General features: G+C 40.3%; 5 non-coding genes across 5 annotated transcripts; 2 read left to right on the top strand and 3 right to left on the bottom strand.

Moving 5' to 3' along the window:
- Positions 1 to 431: 431 nt before the first annotated feature.
- Positions 432 to 504, bottom strand: TRNAA-AGC. Its single transcript has one exon. It is a non-coding gene; the product is annotated as a tRNA-Ala (tRNA).
- A 399-nt stretch (positions 505 to 903) lies between these two features.
- TRNAA-AGC lies at positions 904 to 976 on the bottom strand. The gene has a single exon. It is a non-coding gene; the product is annotated as a tRNA-Ala (tRNA).
- Positions 977 to 3,240: 2,264 nt separating this feature from the next.
- On the top strand, positions 3,241 to 3,313 carry TRNAA-AGC. The gene has a single exon. It is a non-coding gene; the product is annotated as a tRNA-Ala (tRNA).
- Positions 3,314 to 3,986: 673 nt separating this feature from the next.
- Positions 3,987 to 4,059, bottom strand: TRNAA-AGC. The gene has a single exon. It is a non-coding gene; the product is annotated as a tRNA-Ala (tRNA).
- Positions 4,060 to 13,193: 9,134 nt separating this feature from the next.
- Positions 13,194 to 13,266, top strand: TRNAA-AGC. Its single transcript has one exon. It is a non-coding gene; the product is annotated as a tRNA-Ala (tRNA).
- Positions 13,267 to 16,239: the final 2,973 nt, after the last annotated feature.

Below are 16,239 nucleotides of genomic sequence, written 5' to 3' on the forward strand. Positions count from 1 at the left end.
GAGTTAATTCCATGTTTTGCTTTGCTTGCGTGCATGGCTTTTGCTTTCGCTATTAAACTGCCTTTATTTCCACTGAGCTCTCCAGCTTTTACACTTCTAATTGTGGGGGAGTGAGTGGTGCAACTGTAGCACTTGGTGACTGGCTAGGGTTAAAGCACGACCTGTTGATTTCATTGGGCATGGAAAAATGTCGTACTGCAGACTTCTCTTCCTGCTCAGTTTAATTTACACTGTCCAGGAAGTCAGTGTTACAAGAGAGGATTGACCTATACAGTTATATAAGCCTGATTTAGGTAGTAAGGGCAGAGGAAGAAAAGGAGGAAGGGAAAAAAAAACCCGTTGTACTCCAATGAAAACAAAACTAACATTTTACCAAAATAGTTAAACGTTTTGCTTGGTAAGAGTGGATGAATTCCCATCTGGCAAAACACTGGAGAATGCGGGCATCGATCCCGCTACCTCTCGCATGCTAAGCGAGCGCTCTACCATTTGAGCTAATTCCCCCCCTTGAGGCACTTTCTGGGATCACAGAACTCTGATCCTCTGCAAGCGTCTAAAGTCGCAGTTCCATACATAGAATGAAGCTTTCTCTTTTGCTCTGGCCTCTCCGCTCACAAAAAAAAGAACACGTTCAACTTCCATTCTAAAATCATACATGTGTAGTACTTCATTTAGCATTTCCAAATCAAACAGCAAGAAACAAGGCAAAACGGAACAGATATATTTTCCAGCTGTGCGCATATAATAATAAAAAATAACCGGTTTGTTGCTTGCCGTTCACGAAGGAAAGTGCGTTCAGGCATTTTGCTTCCTTGCTATACGCGTCAGGCTTTATTTATCTTTTTTTTAAATACTCGCAGTGAAGTAATTAATTTTTACTCCCACGAAGAGCAAAATCGAAAGTGGAGAATGCGGGCATCGATCCCGCTACCTCTCGCATGCTAAGCGAGCGCTCTACCATTTGAGCTAATTCCCCTTGCCCCCAGCTGCGACATCCTGTCACTTCAGACTTCAATAGCTAGAAACACAAATTGTGCTTTTTGCCTTTACTCTGCTTTTTCACCGCGGGGAGTAACCCCAGGGCAGCCGTCCTGAACATTTCACTGCCCCTGACCTGGAGCCGCCTCTGGTTTTGCCCGAGATGGCACGTATCGCCTTCTGCGATAAGGCACTTCACGCTAACAAATGCGACAAACCCGTGCCCTCCCTACAGCCTTTCAGAGCCACCTGCCACATGTGAGATTTGTCCTTCTCCTACGCTCAGGGAAACCACATCACAGAAAACACAGTGGAGCAGCTTCAGGACAATACAAAACTCGCATTTGCCCTGATGTCCCCTCAGGAGACCATCTAGAAAGCTAAACTCAAGCCTGATTAAATTAACTTACATCCATTTCCATTAGTATTGACAAGAAGATGCATTGAAGCAATCTGTGTTAAATGAAAGTATGTGGACACAAAGCCTTCAAAACTGAAACACTAATTTTTTATTTTTAATGGAACCTAAGAAGGTTGGGCTATTTTTCAGACATAGGTCAGGAAGTCTTCCCAACCAGGTTAAGAAATTAGGACATTTTACTTGCCATCTTACATGAAAACCTAGCAACACTCACAACAAATTCATGATCACAAAACAATGTTGTTTTTATATAGTTATATAAAATACATGTTTTAATAATTGAAAATAGTGCTGAGATATTTCCTCTCTCTTATTTGGTTCAGGCATTAAATAAACTGTTTTTCTGTGAACCAAATGGGTGAAGCTCTAGGCCTTTTCAGTGACAGCAGAATGAGATGTGGTGGTGAAAAACAAGGAGAGGTAATCTGCCTTTTTCATAATGACTCTGACTGCACAGGGTTGATAAAGAAAACTGTTCATATCGTCAAACACTATATGGGAGAGATCCTGGCCACAGGCTGCAGGGGGCCATCAGTGAGCCTAAGATACACACAATGCCTGTGAGGACTGAAACTGCTTTTGCATATTTGCTTTCCCCCATCAAGTCTGCTCAAGTGAGGTTGAAAAAATGATCTCCAATATAATGCAAGAAGTGTTAAGGACAGATTTTAATTTTTTTATAGTGCAGAGACTGAAGTTAATCAGGAGAATATTTGAATTTTAAGAGAATGTTTGCAGCCACACTGTAGTTGTAGTTCCACATCTTGACCTGTAATGGGACTGCAACAGATTTGGAGTACTACCTTGCCTAAGACAAGTTATAACTTGCTGATGCTCAAATTTGAAATTTGTTTTGTTTTGACTGGTTGGTTGCTGCCATGCAGCGAGTTAAATCCTTCAGAGAAAACCACCAGTACATGTGTTGTTGAATTACTGCACACACTTTAGTTTACTAGCAGGACTTAGTCCTCGACATTTAAAGAGAGCATATCAGTGTAACCACTCTCTCTGTAAAATTTTCTTCCTTGAAATCCAGAAAGCATTCTTTGATTTAATAGCCTATCAATAGAGGTTTGGCCATGTGCTTCCTACTGCAAAGTCAGTTAGTATGACTACAGGTGAATTTTTCTATTTAAGAAATGTGCCTAGTGACCCCATATATTTAAGATGTAATACTATTTGGACAGAATTATTAAAGTCAATAAATAAAGGTGGTCATACAAATAATTTCTATAATATAACACAAGAATATATGAATGAATTTTTCCTCTCCAAAAACTAAACATGAACTTTTAAACCACTGTATTTATCATTTATGGATGTTTAATTATTAAATAAAGTTGGAAAAGGAACTAAAGACTTGAAAAAGAGGAGAAGAAAAATCTCACTGTGCTTGTGTGACTTCCAAGAGCAATGTTTCTAAATTTACAAACCTTTAAGAGAAATGAGTTCTCTCTCCTTGAATAAACGCTAGAGGATGCACTGCTCAGGAAAACCAGCTGTTTCATCCAAGGAGCACAGCAGAAAACGCTCCTCATAGCGACTTCTAAGAGCAATCTTTCTAAACTTAACAAACCATTTTGTACTTGTAAGCGATGTAGAAAAATGAGTTCTCTCTCCTTGAATAGACGCTAGAGGATGCACTGCTCAGGAAAACCAGCTGTTTCATCCAAGGAGCACAGCAGAAAACGCTCCTCATACGCCAAGTGTGTAACCCGGCTTTTCAGCCATCGGGTTTTCCAGGTAAATTCAGAGGCGGCTCAGTGTTCGGCAGGGCGGCTCGGCACAGCAAAGCGCGGTGATGCAGCACGAGTGCGGCCGCCCCGCACCGCCCGCGGCAGGGGGAATTAGCTCAAATGGTAGAGCGCTCGCTTAGCATGCGAGAGGTAGCGGGATCGATGCCCGCATTCTCCAGTGTTTTGATGGGCTGTGGCGCCACGGCAGGACAAGATTTTCTTCCATGAACTGTCCCGGGTTTGTGGTAGAAAATCTGCAGCAGGAAATACAGACCACCTCACTCGGCAAAAAAATGGGAGAAGAAATGTTAATTGTACGGATTACACTCGTGTACTCTTTGAGGAGCGATTTCTTCACAAACCCATCTAAACAAACGCTGTTACTCTGTGATACAGGAAAAAAGAAATATCCTCTTCCGTTCCCTACCACTGCACCGAATGTGCACTTTTTAATGATACAAAAAATTACTGGAATTGTCTCTACGAAGATGTACAAACTGGTAATTGTCTACAGAAATCATCAGCTCACCACAGAATTAGTGTCTCTCCAGCTACCTTGCACCCTCTGTGGGATGGGCAGGGCACGCTTGCTCCTAACGTGAGTCTCAAGCGACATTCGGTCTCCCACAGTATTATTTAATGTCCTCCTCTTGCCATGGGGAGAAGATAATTTGCACTTTAAAAAAACAAACAAAAAAACAAACAAAATAAAACTCAGCTCTGATCAACGTTAAAAACGTAAATAGTTCATACTATGTAAACACGTCTCCAAACGGGTTCATTTTAATCCTTACGAAACTGCTGCAGGAAAAGGCATCTGAATTCAAAACAGCGGCGCAGCAAAACCACAGTGGAGAATGCGGGCATCGATCCCGCTACCTCTCGCATGCTAAGCGAGCGCTCTACCATTTGAGCTAATTCCCCCCGCAGCTGCAACCCCCCCTTCACTGACCATTCCCGCCTGCGCTTCCCTCGCTGCGGGAGCCGCTCCAGCGCAAACAAAGCTTGCTCCCCCAGACCCCGGTAGCTGGGCCGTCCGAGCCCTTCTAATCTCCTCTCGAAGTCACGGGCAGGCAATAACAGCGCTCAGCCCTCCAGCGAAAAGCAGAAACAATTAGGTCTTCCTGCAAGCGCACTGCTTTTGACAGCCGTAGTGGGAATTTTGCCTAATATGATATCTGGATTCCTTGAAGCAACAGCAGGCACTTTGTTCAGTGGAGCTGCATCTGGATAACATCCGGGCTTGTGTTTCCAGGCAATTGAAGACTTATGTTCACACCAAACAATTATTACTACTTAAGAGAAATCTGGATATATTTAACTACTCTATTTTTTTCTAAAACAGATTTTTCCTATCTGTAATCCCCAGGTGGAAGACAATCGGCTAAATTACTTTATTCTTCTCCACGTTTTACAGTATAAAATATATAAGACGGAATAGGTAGAGTTCTTCCAGCTCTTTCTTTTGTGGCAATAAAGGCTGGGTTCATATTATAAAAAGGGAGTAAAAAAAAAAAGCACCCATAGAACAAGGGTTCTTGGAAACAATGAAGAAAGCACCAAATGGAACACCAGGAAACAAAGTAATATTTCACATTATTTACTAACATCTCTCAGGCATTTTTAAGTTATGATGCTATCACCAGATAGACAAGCACACTCACACAAATACATAAAAAACAAATCAAAAATGCACAACTAAAATGTAAAAAAATAGAAATTTTTCCTATAATGAAACAGCAGCAAAAATTCTGTTTAGTGGTTTCACAAACAGCAAGAGGGAGTTGTGAATTTTTTATTACACTTATAATATTAAATAATCTGCTTTTCTGGAAAAAAAGGAGTGTCTGAAATGAAATTTATTCAATAACTACATAAACAACTCCTGATTTCCCCAGGATGCTTGAAGACACATGAATCACACTGACATACAAAGATCTTTCAAATCTCTCCTCGTCAATGACTTAGTGATTTCAGAAAACAAAATAACAAAATTGCAGTCTCTGGTCTAGCCCTAAAGCTATACACCAAAAGACCTGTGACCATTCTTCCACTAATGAAATTCCAGTGTCTTGCCACCTACTCCCTTCACTCTAATTGAAACAGCTGGCTTTGCCAAAAAAATGTTTTTCCCTCTCCCATTTAATCAGTGTGGAAAGAAGCATCTGAAAGGATTTTGCAGGAGGTCATTAAGTTTTTACTGCTGGAATTATGCTGCAGATACCACTGACATTTAAGCAACTGACTGACTGAAAGGCCCACAGGTCAGTGTGCCTGGTAAAGTAAGCAAGCTTGCTGCCCCTTCTATTCTGGGAGGTTTCATGTTTTCCTTAGTATTCCTCCTGAACAAAAACCATTTAAGTCTCAAACCCACCTATGCTATAAAACAAACAAGCAAGCAAACAGAACCTTTCTAGTTGTGTCTGTATGAGGCTTGTAAGTCCAGGCAAGACCAGGGTTTCATCAAACCAGATTTTGAAAGGTACAGCACATCTACTTGGTTTAATTAAGGGAATCCCCAAGCAGCCTTAAAACTGCACACAAAGAGAAAACTTTCAAATTGTGATTAGGCACTGACAGTCCTAAGGCTTTAACACAGCAGGTAGGGTAAAATTTACTTAAAATCAAGCAGAACTCAGAATGAACTATAAATTTAGCAGTGACAAAATGAGTAAGGACAGCTCTAGTATATTCAGTTCATGCTGTTAAATAGCCTAACCTTCAAGTTGATAGATATAGCATTAAAATGAAACAAGTAGGCCTCCAGTTCTGCATCCAGTATTTATCCCATATTTAAAGTATGGAAGGAAAAGCTGTACTTAAAGCATTGAAGGAAATGTGTTTTGGACCTCAGAGATAATTTTACTGAAAAGCAGTATCAAAATATGGAATTGGACAGCAAAATTCACACCATCCTCTGAGGAAAAAAAGTATGAACAAAAACCTCGAACTCCAACAGACAGCACCCCACCGAATGCACTGTAAATCACATAAAAAGCAACACAGGAGACATGCCATGAGTCAGAAGAAACCTCCGAGAACCCCTACTTCTGTTTTTAATGGCCACAATAAGAATAAAACTTGATTTGTTGGTGAAGATGTTATTGCTTGTTGGTAAAATTTTGCCTCCATTTTACCATTATTCATTGATTCATACCCAAAGCACAGGACATAAACAGGCTAAAGAAATTCCAAAACATAAGAACCAACCAAAAAGAAAAAAAAAAACCAACAAAAAACCAAAAAAAAACCCCCAACAAACTCAAAACATAAACACTAGAAAGATTTGCTACTGCTGTTACCATGTTTGAGGAAAACCAGTATAGTCCATCTGGGAGGTTAGGCACCAGTACAAAATTCTCTAATACTGGTCAAAGAATCAGCTTAGCCAGGCATCCTAAGTAACTTCAGTTACCATTAGCAGCCACAGCAGAAACTTGCAAAAGCCGAAATAATTCATATTAAATATACTGCTTTTGTAAGAAGCTTGACACCAAAATGTTTTTTGTATATATTTATCAGATTAGCATTTAGGTTAACACTGTACTCTCTGTGCACTAATAAGAAGACGGTGGTCTCAGAGCACAGCTCTGAGCAAGATCATTGTATGCTACTCTGTGTCATCTCCCTGGAGACCAGTACAAAAATCACCCTCATTACTTCAACTTGTAAAATCTCTAACTTTATCAGAGAGTTGAAATACCAAGAAAACATACAAGTTACCATTTTCTCTCTAAAAAGATCCATGGATTTTAGGTTTCCACCTTGTTTATCATATGGAGTCCAGATTGGCAAAGATTTCATTCTATTTCAGATGGGGAAACAGGAAGTCATACATTAACATGATTATGCATTTAGGTTTTTCCCTAGCAAAATGGCTAGACTCACATTACAACTTAATCCCATTTTTTCTGGAAGACTTTGTATCCCTACTAACTTAATGAGTGTTTTAAAAAGTTTTAACATCATGCTGCATGTAGAATGCACTCTTAATAGTTAATAGCAATAAGCAAGGTTATTACAAAAGTAATGAGATTCACTATGCCTGAATCCCACTGGATCGGCAGCCTTTGTCTTCTACATCACTACTGTAAGAATCTAAATTTTCTCTACATTCCCTATAATTCCACATAGCAGAGAATGTGAGCTAGCTATTAGGCCACCTGGCTAATCAGCACATACAAGATTTTCTTCATGTTCATTTAGTGTCTCTACCAAGCCATGGATTTCCACAGAATAGTAAACAATTTCTTTATATTTTTCATTTTTATCCACCTTTCACTTTTTGTGCCAAATTTAACAGGCGTGAGAATGAAAATTTTTCATAGCTTAGAAGACTTGAGAAGATTCAGATCCCTATATCCTGTGGCTTTTACTAAGGAACAGAACTACATGCTCGTTAAATGAGATTTTTTTTTTCCCAGAATAACAGAGTAGTTTTAAGAACAATAACCTCATCCAAATACATAGATCAACTATTTATAAAAAGCCTCAAGGAACTGGTTATAGGGAATGAATGGAAAAATGTATTTGGCTGCAATTTTCAAAAACTAGAGGATTAAGATACGCAGAACTCATTGAAGTTTAGTGTATGTTTAACATCTGATTACTTAGGCCCATATGAAAAGCTGAGAGCTTTCCTTTCTTAAATTTATACCCCACCATGACAAATAATAATGCTAAACTAGAAAAGGGAAACCAGACTTATCGAGAACCTGCCTTCACCTGTGAAGCTACCTGCCTACAGTTTATTCAAAACACCACAGCCACGCTGAATTAAGACAACAAAAAAGTTTAGGATAGCACCCAGTCCAACAAATTCTTCAACTCAAGTCATCCTCTGATTTGAGTCTTCCACTTCTCTCCTGGGCTCAATGTTATACATTAAGTGAACTCTGGAGGAGCAGTATCAGAAATAAAGAAAACAACAGCAACTAAAATTTACTAATGCAGTGCAGGATTAGTGTGGTTGTAGGTGTTGAGAACAATTGAAGGAGGGCTGGAGCCTGAGTCATGGCAGAGCAGCAAGGAATAGGAAGCACAGGAGCAGAAACCCCAGGAGAACCCACAAAACCACCTGCTCTGTTCAGGAGCTGCACTACCCACTGCACCTCCTCCTTCAAACAAGCATCCCCATGACTCCAGAACTAGATTTTGTGAGACTCGCTAAAACAACCACCACGACCAGAAAGCCCCCGGGTAAAAGTCTCTGCACAAACCTCCTTCGCCGCCTTTGTCTTTCAATAGTCTCAGCACAGACTTGCTCCAGATGACAACAAAGTAGACACAGCTCCCCTGCCCACATGGTCCCACCTTCCCGGCCTCTCAGGACTAGGGCTCTGCTCCACCCTTCCCAGGCACTGAGCGTGCCCTGCCCTGTGCTAGAACCTTCCACCCACCCCAATGGTAACTCTTTCCTCCAGGGCAGCTGCTGCCCTGCTTTCATTCCTTTATAGATGGGACGGTAAGCAGGCAGTGCTGGGAGGTTTGTCACCGTGTGACAAAGGAAATGCCGTAGCTATGTCTCCTCCTGATGTGTGAAGCAGCTGTTGGGATGGCAGGTAAGTGTCCTAAAGAAAAGCCACCAACCTGCCTGTTGGCCAGCTCTTCTGTCCCCCTGAAGCTGCCTTCTGTATCATCAGGGGAAAAAGGTAATGCTGGAAAAAGCAGATTTTAATCCTAGTTTTCCCAATGCAATGGCTGTAAGTAGCAGGAATATCAGCTGACTGTGTATGCCTTTAAATGGACCTCAATATTTTTTTCATAACATAAATTAATTATAAGGTTTATGCTCATGCATTTTCCTAGGCAATGCTTTGAGGGTGGAAGTTGAAAAACAATTTTAAAAAATGTACATCTGTGTGTGTTTAAGGTGAACAGAATTTCCATTTTCTAAGCACGTTCCTGATAGTTTCTAGCAGCTAGGAGCACATTAACATTCTGAATAATTTGGATATGCAATATATCTATCTCTGTCACTTTCTGGTTTTATTTTCTTTTAAAGGGGATTATAGAACATAAGGGTTATTTTCAGATGTAAAAGCTATTCCTGTCTTGCAAACAATCTCAGCTTCTGCACCTTTGACACCAAACATCAGGTTAACTGTGCGCAAGAAAAAGCAGTTTTAGCAATAAACCCACCTTTAGCTGATCCAGCTAGTAGGCTTGGTGAAACTATGTAGGCTAAGGTGCTCTAGCTTACACCCTTCTTCCTTAGTTCCTTGGAGTCTCTGAAGTTTTGGCAATAACCCATCTCCTGTGCATTTATAACCTTGCTATTTTTTGGGTATTGCTAGATATTTTTCCTGAAAAAAAAAAAGGAAAAAACAGAAATTCAGTGATTTCTTTCAGCAAGGGCTGAGCTATTTTTTGTAGCTCTTAAGTTCTTCTTTTGCTAAATGTTGTTAGTAAATTTACAGCTACTTCAACACTTCTCAAATAAATAAAAGGGTATGAAAAAAAATGTTAAGGATGTTCGACAATTTGAAACAAGATCAATGCAGAATCTTGAGTTGTTTACCAGTCCTTTAGGATCACAGAAGCATTTGAATTGTTAGCAGCCATCTCTAAACAACTTCCTGTGAAGAAAGCTTTATTTTTTCTGAAGATAAAAACAAAAATAAGGGTGTTTTTTTTGTTTTGTTTTTGTTTTTTAAAATCAAAAGACTTGACCAGGATGTTACTCAGGAATGCCTGGTCTAAATATGTTCCTTGTCATCACTGCTAAATAATGGAATAATGAGTGTTGGTTAGCTAACTCACTCTAAATTCCTGGAGATGATCAAGTAAGCAGGTGCTTTTAGGCCTAGATGAGTATCCAAGGTGGTTTGTGATTCATAATTAAGATCATATGAAAAACATGTGGCTTATTTCAGCTGAATTTTGTATCACAGTTTCCCACCTAGTGTTTTCAGTAGAAAACCTGCTGAAGTGCCTGTGCATGTTCTAGCAGCTGCCATAGAAAACTGAATTATTTATATGGCAAAGATCTCTCCTTACTTCACAAGTGTTATATCATTTTCACACTGCTTTTAATTTTTTTAACATTCTCCAAATACTGAAAAACTATACACAATCAATCATCCTCCCCTGCCCTTCAAAAATCTTGGGTTTACTTTTGACACGTAGTTTTAGTAAAATATAGCTTTAGTATTTAAAAAAAACAAACAAAAACCAACCAACCAAGAAACCAGGTATGGCTTAAACATACAGCTGGTCATAAATCCAGAGCAACTTTGTACCTGATTATTACTCTCACTTGTACCATTAGTGCTCTTAGACTGACAGCTATATTTTTTTCTGAATACATTATTCTTTCTTCCCCTTCCTATTTTCTTGTGGTTGGCACTGTCAAAAAATTGTAGCAAATCAATGCTGAATCTTGTCAAGCACAAAGGGGATACTGCCACAGAGAGTGAAGACAGTGGCTTAGTTTCAGTTATTCCTAGTCTGTCTTGCCTCCTGCCAAAGAATCCAGCTCCAGGAACAACTGGATGTGTACATACAGTGTCTCCAAGCCATTCATCACATGTCAGGGCTAAGGTACATGAAATGATTCAGCATCACCAGAAGCCAGTAAATGATGTAAAAACAAGCCAGGCTGGTTAGAAACCAGTCAGATGGTGATCCTATCTCCACTCAAGCTCTGATTTAATTTCTTCTTGGCCTGGCTTAAACTTGATGGATGAGTAACTTCTCCCATCTGTGGAGAGAGCAATGTGGCCTGGCTTAATAAGGAGCCATTGGCTGGTTAAGTACCGACATAGTGCAGGAACAATCTCTTCTGTAAATGAAGATGTTCAAGCAACAGTCAGAAAGTCACTGGGTGGCAGATTATGGGCTACATAATTTGTCTGTATGTGCAAGAGCAGAAAGAGTTTATGGAGAAGAGCAGAAGTGAACGCTACCATGACAAATCAGGTGGAATTTGTAAACTCTTCTCACCCTACAGAGCGCCAGAGCCAAACCCAGCTCTCTTGCTTGGTTTATCACTTTATGTTTCAAAGAGATACCTGAGAGGCCTCTACGGTTAAAATAAGTAGGGGAAAGATGTAAAGTGGAGATCAGCCACTTTGGTTTGGTTTAGCTCAAAAAACCTGGGTCAATCAAGTTACGTGTATGTGAAAGTTGTTACAGGTGTGTTTACAATATTTTTGTATCAGAAATAGTGTGGCCAACAAGACCAGGGCAGCAGTGAGGCCTCACCTTGAGTGCCATGTTCCGTTCTGGGCCCCCCACCCCAAGAAGGATATTGAGGTGTGTCCAGAGGAAGATAACAGAGCTGGTGGAGGGTCTGGAGCACATGTCCTGTTGAGGGGTGGCTGAGGGAGCCGCAGATGTGGAGAAAAGGAGGTTCAGGGGAGATCTTACCACTCTCCACAACCACCTGAAAGGAGGCTGTAGCCAGATGAGGGTCACGTGCATCTAGGGGGAGGACAAGAGAACATGGTTGTAAGATACACCAGGAGAGTTGTCACATCTAGGGAGAGGACAAGAGAACATGGTTGTAAGATACACCAGGAGAGTTGTAGCTTGGACATCATAAAGAATTCCTTCACAGAAGGGGTAATTAGACTTTGGAATGGGCTGCCCAGGGAGGTGGTGGAGTTTAGTTTGGACATCGTAAAGAATTCCTTCACAGAATACTTTGGAATGGGCTGCCCAGGGAGGTGGTGGAGTCACTGTCCCTGGGGGTGTTTAAGGAAAAACTGGATGTGGCACTTAATGCCACGGTCTAGTTAATGTGGTGGTGGTGTTAAGGGAGATGTTAGACTCGATTATCTCTGAGGTCTTTTCCAACCTAATCGATCCTGTAATTCTGTGAAGCAGAAGCGAGGAGGCTGAGGGAAGGGAGGGGATGAAAGAGCACGGAGCATGTGGCAAGGGATTTTGGAACGCCAAGGGAAGGGGTTTGTGGAAGGGGAGAGGGCTGTCCCGAGGAAGCAGCGGAGCAAACGCCGAGGAGCCGAAGCCCGGGGGCCCTGAGGGGGCGCAGCCGCAGGGGCCGTGAGGGGAGCTCCGGGGACGGGCGCGGAGCGGCCCCTGCGGCCGGGGAACCGCGGCGGCCGCGCCATCGCTGCTCCCTGGCGGGCCGGGGGCCGGGCCCCGGGGGTTTTGGGTGCTCTTTGGGGGAAGCCGAACTCCGGGGGGCTCTGGGTGCAGTTTTGGGGGGTTAAAGGGCCAGGGGGCTGGGGTTGCAGTTTTTGGGAGGTCGTACATCATCGTGTTCCCTGCCCACGATAAGCTATATACTACGTGTCAAGTCACGTGAGCACCGGTGCGTTCATTTTTCAAAAAGTCAGTGTTTTAAGGCTGGTAAACGTAATGTATTAATTATAGGGAAGTGCGTTTGGTGAGGTAATAAATAAGAAAAATACAGATCTGCTTTATTTTCACTTGACAGTCTCACCTCAAAGAAGCCAGACACCTTCCAAAAAGATGTATGTGTGCATGTATACATATTTATATGACAGGATGTGTGTGTGCATATATATGCATATAGATATGTATATATGCTCACACACATATGTGTAAGTTTTGACTATAAAACTCTGTTTCATTCGAGCATATAACATTTTTTTTCCTTTATTAAACGTTTCCTGAACCGGTCTTTACATGTGCATGCCCTGAAAATTGGAAAGAACACGGGTTTTCCTTCTTGAATTTGGAACAGTTGTTCAATAAAAGTAGGACCTTTTTTTATCTTTTTCTGTAGAAACACATTTGGTTTCTTTTAAGTAACTTGATCTTTTGGAGAACTTCTTGTATGAAACCAGCTAAATAACAAAGACTAGTGTTGTAAAAGGATGAATAAGATTATTCTGGTAGTGTGCATGCTGAAGGACGTGTCCCATGATTGCAGCTGTGGGCTGCAGTCGGTTGTTGATGAGTGGAAAGGATGACTCAGCAAGAAACAACGAATTCATAATCAAACGTAACTGTGTTTTGGTTTTTTTTTTTTTTTTTGAAGTTTAGAGTCTCTGCAAACATAACTGTGTTTTGGTTTTTTTTGAAGTTTAGAGTCTCTATCTCCAAGTTTTGAGGGTTTTTTTTTAGGTGGGGAATTAGCTCAAATGGTAGAGCGCTCGCTTAGCATGCGAGAGGTAGCGGGATCGATGCCCGCATTCTCCAGTGTTTTCAGTACTGATGTGGTTAAAAATCACACGGCAGTATTCAGAAATATTTTCCTATTTACCTTTAATTTGTCTTGTGTAATGGTGTACAGAAACCTAAAAGAATATGGATTTAAATATTTCATTTTTTCATTTGGAAATGAGATGTTTGCTCTTTTGAATAGAGGAAGTAAAAAATAGAATCTTTGCCTGAAATAATCAAATTTACTGACATCTTAATGCAATTAAAAATGGCATGTCAAATTTATTGAGAAAAGGAGATGAGGAATTTTTGATTGGTCCTTAAGTATTTGTTTAGTGATTTCATTCATTAGTTAACGTTACATTTGATATCACAGTTCAGTGTGTAGTGAACAAAATTTTGTATTCATGCTTTGAGTAAGACTCATTGTTTCTACTGTATTTTGGTATTTTAGTTGTAGAGGCTGTTTATTATAAAGAGTGGGCTAGAACATTCTGTAGTTCTTTTGAAGCTGCTAGCAAGATTGTACCTTTTGCTCGTGAACTTTCACATCTCTGAAGTAGCACGGAAATTTTCTCTCTCTGTGCTTGCAAATTGGCTTCATGAGGATTTTTTTTTTTTTGTTTAGTGGTTGGTGTGTTTGTTTGCTTTCATTCTGATTTTATTTTCTTACCAGCTTATTCAGATATTTAACTGCTTGTACTTCCAGTTTGAGGTAGCATGAGCAAACTAGCAGAATGTGTTTCTTACATGTACATTGAATTTGTGCAATTAGGAACTTGGGAGTGCACATATTAAAACAAACAGAAAATGGGAAACAAAAGTTATTAATTGGGCTCCATGATAAGGGAGGAGGAGAAACTCTGCTGCATAGATTTACAAGTAGCACCTGTGAAGAAAATAAGGGAGCTCTTCCTGTGACCCTGGCAAAAAAGAAATTAACTTCTAGATGGAATGGGATAGAAATTGCATTTGCTTATTTCTCTTGTATTTTCCAAATACTGGTGAGAAAAAAGGAATTGTGACTGTAAGGCTGCTTGATGCCTCTTAAAATGAAGTCTAATGGAGAGAAAAGTATTGTGGTCTTGTCATGGGTCCCTTTTGGACTCAGGTAATAATTTAAATGTCTGTTTGCTTGGAGTGAGACTCTTCAGTAGTCTTCTCTGTGATTATTATGTTTCTGTGTTTTCTGTGTTTCTGTTACTGCATAATAACCTGATACTTTCTGTGCTTTTAAAGGAAATGAGTTATATTGCTCTTCTTGGCTGATCAAATGCAAGTTGTGCACTGAGGAGCAAGGCAATTTGGTGGGGCTCTGTTCAGGTGCACTCTGCAACCACGCGAAAAGCTGAAAGCTCTCAGGAATAATGACTTTTATTACATTTATCCCCAGCTTCCTACATTGGGGCACTTCTGTCTATTAGGGCTTGTAAACACTGGAAAAGCTTACTTCTAATTCTTTTGGTGTAAATATGAATAGAAGTAAGAGGTTTTTGCTCATCCCATGTGGTGTTTTATGTCCTTATTTTTTAGGTAAACTATCCTGACAAGAATTTACAGGATTGAGAGACACAAGAGTCTTGGCTCTCAAAGGAATACTACCTGTGGAAGTATACTGCTTGTTAATGGGTAAGTAGTTCCCAGAGCCCCATGTCAAAGGAGTGACCACTCTGGATCTGTGCTTTCTGTGTCAGAAATTACATAGAGATATTCTTTGTAAAGAACCATGAGGGAATTCAGTTTTATTTGTTTTATTACTCTTACCACTCATACTTTACACTACAGTCCTCTGTAATGTCATGCTTAAATCAGTTACACAAGGTAGTTATTAATTCTGAAGAATAATTTGTTTGTACTAAACTTGCTGGAGGATATTGCTATGTCTTTGTGTGTTATAGTCTGCAAATAGGAAATAATTACTCCTTAGCTGCCTTCTATCAGTACCTTCTTCCAAATATTACTTAGAAAATCTTTCAGGCTGAGATGGAGCTTGGGGACCCTAATATGGCAACTCCAGAGACAGTGTTGTACAACATGAAGGCCATCTGTAGAATCTGCACTCAAAAATATGAACTCTGTGAAACTCTTCTTTTAAATTATTTCACAACAAGATTGTAGAACATTTGTTGCTGCTAAATGTAAGCCTTGAGATCTTGGATGGGTCTGGACACAGATGGACTGTGGAGTGTGCTGTGTGCTTTCAGAGACTCATGGAATGCAAGTGGGCTTTGATTTGGTGAGCCTATAGCTCTATTTCTGTCATGTCTCAAGACTTGCAGGTATGCTGTTCATTGTTGGTGCAAAATCACCTACAAAAGAAGGATTAATCTTAAAAAAAAATGCACAGGCATTGGGTGGCCATTGTGCTTCTGTCTGACCTTGGAGCTGAGCAGGTTTTATCTTAATGCAAGTAGGAGCACAGCCTGGTTACATTATGGATGGACAACAGTGGACAAGGCTTGTGTAGAGGTCTCTAACAGCCCTCCTGCACATGCTCTTGATTCCAAAAATAGAAGGACAACTCTTTTTTTTTTCTTTTTTTTTTTTCTGTTCAAGGCCACAATATCTTCTACCGTGATGTTCTAATAGGGGAGAACTTTTCAAAATACTCTTTTTTTTCAGTATTGTTGCTACTTCCACGAAAATACTGAAACAGGCTACATAAGAGAATCCCTTCAGCCAGCTTGTTTTGACAGCAGAAAGCTCCACATTGAAATGCAGCTTAAGGAACAATTTCACTGCACTGTAAAAGCTTACTTCTAATTATTTTGGTGTAAATATTGAAACTCCTGCTTATTTCTATTGTTACAAAAATCTGGCCAAAAGTAGTAAATTAATAAAAGAAAACAGAAAACAATGGAAGGACTAAAAACTATAGTAGATTTATAATTTTTATGCATGCAGAGAGAGCAAAGCAGTATTGGGCTAAAATGAACAAAGGATAAATGCAGAAAGGCAGAGCATTTTATGTGTGAGGGTGAGGATGGTGCTGTGCAGGGCCGGGAGCTG

This window comes from Onychostruthus taczanowskii, unplaced genomic scaffold, assembly GCF_017590055.1.
Source record: "Onychostruthus taczanowskii isolate IOZ18803 unplaced genomic scaffold, ASM1759005v1 scaffold4, whole genome shotgun sequence".
NCBI classification, from domain to species: domain Eukaryota; kingdom Metazoa; phylum Chordata; class Aves; order Passeriformes; family Passeridae; genus Onychostruthus; species Onychostruthus taczanowskii.